We start from the raw sequence: 8,501 nt of genomic DNA on the forward strand, positions 1-8,501 counted from the left end.
GATATTCGAAGCAATGACGGCCGTAGATCGACCTTTGGAAGATTTACATCGTCGGTTACACTTTCATTCCCCTGTGCATCAAGTAGACTCTCGGTCCTCCAGTTCGACTAGTGATGTTTGTACGGTCCCTTTGGCTCCAACACATTTATTTGCCGAAGAGAGTATATTGATTGGTTCAATCATCGTACCTATAAACATCCCTAGGAGTCAGTTGGCGGAGCCCCCTGACGGGCTCTACCTCAGGAAGTGTTGTGCTTAGCTTTGGCCAGGCAATGGCTTCTTTGTACTTTATGTATATTTATACATATATCGTCAAGCGTTTTCTGATACCAGTGCTTTTTGGTCTACTGTGCCAGGTGCTGATGGATGATTTGGTCTATTTTGGGTTCGCCGATGGTGCTAGTCGACACACTCGGAATCTTGCTTCCGCAGCTTGGGTACTTTATTATCCAACTGGTCAATTGATGGTATTGAGAGGCGTGTGTATCGGTCCTGCTTCAAACAATATGGCCGAGTATACAGCTGTTATCAATTTATTATCCGAGGCAATCTCTTATGGGATCGACTTGTTGGTAGTATATCTTGATTCTCAACTGATAGTGTCTCAATTAAATAACATTTATCAGGTTAGGGACCCATTATTATATCGCCAATATTTAAGGGTTAGGTTGTTGCAAAGATCATTTATTTACATTAATTATTTGCACATTCCAAGATCTCAAAATTGGTTAGCTGATTCTATCGCTAATCAAGCATTAGACTGGCATATCAATCATTCATCATCATAAAATCATACATCAAAAAGTCAAACTGTATATATATATATATATATATATATATATATATATATATATATATATATATATATATATATATATATCATAAAGCGCCTCGAGTGTACATATGTGTGTCCAAAAATATACAAAATTGGGACTCAAATGCCCATAATCATGTCAGGCATGTATAACGCCTCGGCTCAGGATGAGCGTCTAAGTATGTCACTATAGCGTTGGCCACGCACCGAAAAACGCGAACCCAGTCACGTGGCATGCCAACCACATGACGCTGCATATCCGGAGGAAGGTCCTCTATCTCGGCCATCGGTACTCAGTAGCTCAGTCTCACCAAGTGTCGCTGGACGTTGTTTAGGGTCCGTTCCTTATCCGCAGCCGCCTCTTCGGCTCCTCGGCCACGCCGTCCATGCCGCGGGAATCCATCTGGTCGTACAGGCCCAATGTTTGGAACATGATCATCATATTAGTCATTTGAATCTCATCAAAAAATATTTTTCAAAATTCATCATTATATTTGAAAAATCCAAAAAATCATAAAATAATAAAAATTCTTACCAATCTCGCCCCATGCTGCATCCGGTGGTAACACTAGATCAGGATCTCCTCAGAAATCCAGCCCAGCATAGGGGTAGTCATCCACGACGATGATCTCTTGCTCCCACCAGGCAAAGAAGTCATCGTCAAATGCATTCCTTGGGACTTCCCCACCGCCCAGACGTTTCATCAAGTCAGCCCACCGGCCCATGCATGGATCACGTGGACTACTGATGGCAACTGCTACCCTGGGGCGGAGTGCGGGAACCTTCTCGAAGAAGAAAGTGCACAAGATGGTTCCGAACCCAAAGTTCTTGGTCTGTCCCCTCCTGATAGAAGTGAGTTGTTCCTTCATGTTGGCAAGAAGAGGAGTACACCAGTCAAACACAGTAGTGAGACAGTCCACTGCCACGCTCATGGTTACCCGTGACGCTTGATGTAGTGAGGATGATCCATTCACTCGAGCTATGGTGAACACGATTATCCTGAGTGACAAACTCGCCACATGTGGAATAGAGATCTGGCTCCCGACCTTCCGATGACCCGGGTAGTAAATCTGTACATAGTCATCTACACTGAGGCTATTTCGTGTCCTGCTGTTACACTAAAAAATGTCACCATGGCTATTTACAGTTAGTATGGCTCTATCAACAGTCATGCTATCCTCCTGGGTAGGTCTTATGCCTCTGCTCTCCATGTCAAACTCCAAAAAGAGAGAAATTCTTTGTAAATGTGTTTATCTCTGGGTACACAGATTCTCTCGGCCTTACCTGCGTATACGCACCTAATGTTCACAAAAACTGCGTACTTGTACGCTCTGTATGTAAAGGGGCAGGTGCGTACCCCTGTAAAGGTCAAAAGGCGCAAGTTTCACTCCAAAAAAGTTACTTGTGGTCATTTCTAGAGGCTTCTAGAAGTATGTTTGACGTGTATGAAGCGCCTCCAGATGGTTCATGTACCCCTACCAAAGAGGAACTTATCCCATCAATAAGGGAGCTATCCCATCCAAAGAGGGGATTATCCCATTGATGGTGGACCTGATTAACTTCCTCTTGAGCACTATAAATACAGGCATTGGGCCAGAAGGAGGGGAGGTTGGAAGCTAAACATTTCTAAGGGTAGATGCTGCTAGAATTAGGACTCCCATTTAGAAGCTTGTGAGGAGAGATTACCATCTTTGCTTGTTCTATTTGGAAGTGGGTGAGCTTTGTCAAAGTAAAGGAGAACTCTTGATGGACCCTGGGAGGGACTTGCACAACACCAAGGCTCAGGTTATAATTTCTCCTTTTGTTTCCTATTAATGCAAATGAGTCCATTCTTCTAAATAACTTGTTATTTATGAGTTGTTTCATGTACTCCTTGGTCTATGTGTTAAATATGTTTTATTTTATGAGATTATCAAGTGCTATTTAATCATTTTATTGTTAGTGAATGCAGGTTTCGAAGTGAAGGAGGATCTCATCCGGATCAGCGAGGCTGGACTGCTACAACAACGTTGGACTACAGGTAGGATCTAAACACTTGTTTTCTTGTATGGTAAATGCATGTTTAGAGAAGGATTGCTCTTGTTTGTCTTGTTTGTCACTAGAGAGTCTTAGGCTCCTAGGGAGGTTGGTTGTGTCCGCACTATCGACTCTTTCCGCCTGAAAAAATGGCGACTCAACTGGGGACTCCTTTGATGTGAAAGTCTTTTCCTTTGTATGCAACTTTGATCTGAGAAAAGTCATTTATTTTCTGGTTTTTGGCTCTGTGACTTTGTATTTGGGTGGGTTAGCTTAGGGTCAGATTGAATTTAGTTTTTCTTAGTTTTTTCAGTAGTACGCACCCTCTGAGTATTGCACAGTGCGTACCTCTACGCACTGTTGCTGTGTGCACAGAGCGGGCCCGCACCTGTCTTAACAGGTTGCCTGCGTACCCTGCTAAAAATTAAGAAATTTCCATTTTTTACTTTTTTCCTCTTAGATTTTTCTTTTTCTTAGTTTTTACTGCCCAGATCCATTAGTCTCTTTTCAAAGATCTTCACCTGAACTTGTTTCGATGGCATTGAGTGTTTTAGTGGATTTCATAGAAGTTTAAGCCCTAGGGTCTGATTTTTGAGTAGGTCCTGTAGTGACTTTGGCGGTAGAAGTTGTCAAGCCTTAGATCTCTCTGGTTTTGTCAGCCTTCTTAGGAGTCAGACCTGTCATAAAGTCTACCTGTGAGAGCAACTTACCTTTGAGTTGTCTCTTTGGCAAATTTCGAAGTGCTTGCTGATTGAGTATTGAATTCCATTTTACAAAAAGAACAAAAAGATTTGAGTTTTGTTTTGACTGGTCTTTTGATTCTGCATTAGCTGGTCCTTGGCTTGATTGTGGTCAAGTAAAACAACCTAGAATCATCTTTGTAGGCTTTTGCCTCGTTAGGCTTGCTTTAGAGTAAATTTCTTTTTGATATGCTTGTGGGTCAATTTTTCATAGATTTTATAGATTTTGAGATTGATTTTCGTTAAAATAGATTTATATGCTTTATTAAATAAGATAAAATACAAAAACATCTCCTTTGAAAAGTTTTGTTTCAAGTAGCTTTGAGGTATTTTGAAAGAAAAAGAATTTTTCGTGCACGTAAGGAGTGGTCATGTTTGTATGCTTGGAAAGATAAAGAGAATTGTTTCTTTGATTGTCTTTACTAAGAAAGTTGTTTTCTATAAAATTTGCATTTTCCAACTCTCTTAGTTAGGAGTTTCATTGAAAGAGAAAAGTAGCGTAAATCATCTTAGGTGCATCTTTGTAGTGGTTTGAGTCGAGTCTACACACCATTGGTTTCATTTCCGCTACCTTTTGTCTTTAAGAAAAACCATAAAATTAACGCTTAAAGTAAAATCAACTTAGTAACTTTTATTTACTAGGGCTCTGAAACACCAATTTAGATTAGGCTAGTGTCTTGGAGTAGGAGAGTAATTAACTCTCCAAGACAACAAAACCAAACAAGTAGCTTATCTTGTGATAGAATAAATCCGATTGTCTCATTTGTACTCTGGGAAAGCTCCTCTTAAAGGAGAAGCACGAGCTCGTGTCCGAACCAGTGAGGGGATCAATCCTCCCTCGTTGGGAACGACGCCAGACACGCACGTATTACAAACGGTAAACCTCAGATTAACCATTGTCGAGGAGCCAGGGGTCACTTGTTGGTAAACCTTGGATTATTGTCAAGGAACCGGCAAGGGGATTGAGCTTGATACTCTGCCCTTGCGTGCTGTCGGAGTGTAGACTGTTCCCCCAGGTGCATTTGTTGCGGTTGGTAACCTTAGTGACCATTATTTTTAGGATTCTACCGAGGTGACGGTGGAGGGAAGATCCCACTGTACCTGGAGCAGACGTCGGCTAGACTCACTTGGATTTTCCAGGGGGTTCACTTCACTCGAGACGGTTAAAGTGGAGGAACTTGTGCCGGTCTATTCATTAAGTAGGTTTTCGGGGTAACTGTTCCACCCGCCACTTTTGTACTAAATCCGGCGATGTTGGGTTTCATCTCCAATTAGCGTTTTCGGTCTGGAAGGCTACTGTTTGTGCTTGGTTTGATGTCCTAGATTCTTTAGGCGTGTGATTCAAATTTGTTTGGTTCTTTAGCGACTTTAGGTGGTTTGATTTGAGTTTTTACTTTGTTTTCGTGTGTAGTAGTTAAAAGTTTTTAACTGTGGCGGAATTACTGAGACAGTCCCGTAGACTTCGGGGCAAGTCATTTGAGATTGTTACCGGAACTGATTTGTTGAGGAAACTCCGTAGATCACGGGGTGGATCTCCTGAAGACGTCCCGGGTCAGTATGAAGGATTGAAGGTCCTTGTAACCCCTCCTAGTGGCAGTAGAGTAGGTTCACCTGAAGAAGGAGAATCTTCCTTGGTAGTCCATCCAGATTACCAAAGTCTAGAGACAGGTTATAATCCCGAAGCTGTTACAGTTTCTGGGCTTGCTGGTAATTTTTCATCTACTAGTGATATAGGCGAAGAACCTGAAATATCTGAACCTGTTACTCCGACTTCTAGTGTTCCAGATTCACCAAGAGTAGAACGAGTTATCACCGAAAATCTTCCTACTGGTTTGATTTCTTTTGAAGAACTTGCTCCAGAGGAAGAAATAGGCATCTCTAACCTTGAAGATCAACTTACTATTGAGCTCAGGGAGCATGAATCTATCTTTTACAGTCCTCCTAGAAGTACTACTTGGTACCTTTCGTTAACTAATTATTTAGACAACTCAGGAATAGGTTTTTCCACACCTCGTACTCCTTTTCCACCTGGAGGTATTTATACTCCTGTAAATATGTCTGGTCAGTCGTCCGTGTTTACTCAAACTCCCGAATCTTTCTTACACGGCGGTCCTTCTGTTCCCACCAGGTATCAGTCACTTTCTGGTACCTTTGCGGGGGAATCTCCTCAACCCATTGATCATGGGTTATTAGCTGAAAACAATGGTAATAAACCATTGGGAGTAGGAGACATTTACATGATGTCAAGTTCAGTTCCCGTTTCTCAACCTCAAGGTGGCCAATTACCGCCTGGGGGGCAGCCTCAATTAACGCCTGGGGGGCAACCTCAAGGTACACAAATTGTGTCTGGAGGGCAGCCTCAAGGTCAATATGTACCTATGGTGCAATACATGCCTCAAGGTCAACCCCAGCCTCAATATGTACCCCAGGGTCAAACTCAGTATCAATATTTACCTCAAGGGTATCAACCCCAAGGGTATCAACCTCAAGGGTATCAACCTCAAGGTCAAGGTCAACCCCAGTATCAGTATTTACCCCAAGGTTATCAACCTCAAGGTCAATACTCGAGTCAAGGTTATCAACCACCTCAAGGTCAGTCATATGTTCAAGGTATGGGAACTGTACCTTTCAGTTATCAATCCTATCCTCAATCTGGTTATGGATCTCAGTATTCTCAACCTGTTACGGGTCAATACCCCGGAATGATAGTGTGGGATCCATCACAGGGTCAACAGGTGTTGCAGCCAAGTATACAGTTGGTACCTCAAGCTGGACAACCCGTAGTTTCTGGTCCACCCCAGCAACCGCAGCCTGTCCAGTCAAATGTTCAAACTTCTGTAACTTCGGTAGTTACTCAGCCGCCTATTGCACCCAGTACTCCATCTCAAACGGCTGCTGCAACTACCGCAACATCTGCCGCACTTACTTCTGGAGTATCGACAGCTCCGGTTTCTACTGTCTCTGCAACCACTCCTCAGACATCTTTACCGTTGTCTGGATCTACGATTCAAACCACAGTCCAGATGCCTATAGGTCAGCCTGGTATAAGTACGGTTGTCACTACTCAACCTCAATTTCTTCATCAACCGTACCAGGGACAGTACCAATATGGGAAAGCTGTCCAGCAGCCGGCTTACCAGTATCAACCGTATCCTGGGTACACTTATCAACAACCTCAGCAACCCCAGGACGGTCCGGTTAATCCTGGTTTTCCAAGAGGATATAATATCCCTAATGCGATACCTGTTCCTAGTTATCCCGGATATCCTCCTCCTGGGACTGGTCTTGTGACCCAGAGTTTTAGAGATCCTAACCGGCAATTACCGTTTATCGCAACTTTGGATTTACCAGACTTGACGCGCCTAACGAATGATCCAATTCAATATCTTCTGTTCTAGCCGCCAATGCCAAATAAGTTGCCCAGTGATATACCCAAGTTCGAAGGTAAGTCTGGAGAGGATCCGTCCAATCATGTGATGACTTACCACCTCTGGTGTGCTTCAAATTCTATCTCGGATGATTCGATCCGCTTACGTCTTTTCCAGCGTACACTCATTGGTCTCGCGGCCAAGTGGTACATTGAGTTACCACGGGCCTCTTTTTACAATTTTAGCCAGTTAGCTACCTCTTTCTTAACTCACTTTCAGTTGCCGGTCAGATACGATAATGGCACGGAGTTATTAACTTCACTAAAACAATCGATGTCCACGTATATTTCTGATCACATTCATGAGTGGAGACGTCGCAGAAGGTTAGTGAAAGTTTTTATTCCGGACCAAATCTTAGCTGAATGGTTTGTTAAATCATTATTACCGAAGATTACTGAAGATGTAGCTAAGGCTGGAGTAGTTACTGAGGAGCAAGTCATTGCTCAGGCGCAGTACCTTGACTTAGTTTATACTCAGTCAGGTACGTTACACGAGAAGATTCCATATCTTCCAAAATCGAATCAAATCGCTGCTTCTCCTTCGGGATCTCATGCCGCTGATGGTATGATTGGCACCGTGAACACAAAGAGCAAGAAGAAATCTTCCAAGACTTCTACTACTCCTATAATCACCTTGCCTGATTCCCCGACAGGAGAGTCTTCTCCTGAACTTTCCGCCGATATTCACGCTGTAGAGTCATCTACGACCAAATCAAAAAACGGTGGAAAGAAGAAAGGAAAGAAGAAGGCTAAAGCAGACAAGGCTCCAAAGGAAAAAACAGAAAAGTCGGAAACCAATGACGAAAAGCGCAAACCTCGATATCCTTGTCTTATTTGTGAAGAGGATCATTTTACAAGAGATTGCCCTCATCGGGCTGAGGTTGTGAAAATAGTCAAAAGTTCTCCCACTCCTGCTGTGTTAAAAGATCCATTTCCAAAGCAGGAGAGTAATATGATAGGTTCTTCCTCGACTGCCAGTGAAGAACCCATTTTGATGATGTCTCATGTGAGGATTGCGACTCGGTCGCAAGATTATGGTAGTAAGAATCCTGTTGATGGTAAGGAAGCAGAATCTTCTCATTCTAATCCATCAACCTCAGCTCCTGGTTCCGATCCACTACAGATCGAAAAACCTAACCCGGACTTAGTAATCAAACCGCCCGCCAAGGGTGTACTTCGAAGGTCTGCTTTCAATCCACATGCGAGAGCGGCCCAGAATTACAACATTGTTGAGGACTTAGTTGTTTCACCCTCAGCAATGTCGGCTTTAGAAGTGCTGCAATCATGCCCAGCACAACGAAAATTACTTTTGTCGGATATCGGAGCTGTTGATGTTCAGGACCCGAATCTAATAATCTTCGATCTAGAAAATAGTACACCGTGTCTACCCCATCAAATGGCTTTCCAGATTCCAGTGATTATCAAAAGCAGGCCTATTCATCGGACTGTGATTGATGAGGGAGCTTCTACGTGTATTATGTCGTTTCAGTGTTGGAGATCGCTT

The sequence above is a fragment of the Pinus tabuliformis genome, chromosome 8 (genome assembly GCF_031772625.1).
Source record: "Pinus tabuliformis cultivar Carrire ecotype Pingquan chromosome 8, CPIR1, whole genome shotgun sequence".
In the NCBI taxonomy this organism is placed as follows: Eukaryota; Viridiplantae; Streptophyta; class Pinopsida; order Pinales; family Pinaceae; genus Pinus; species Pinus tabuliformis.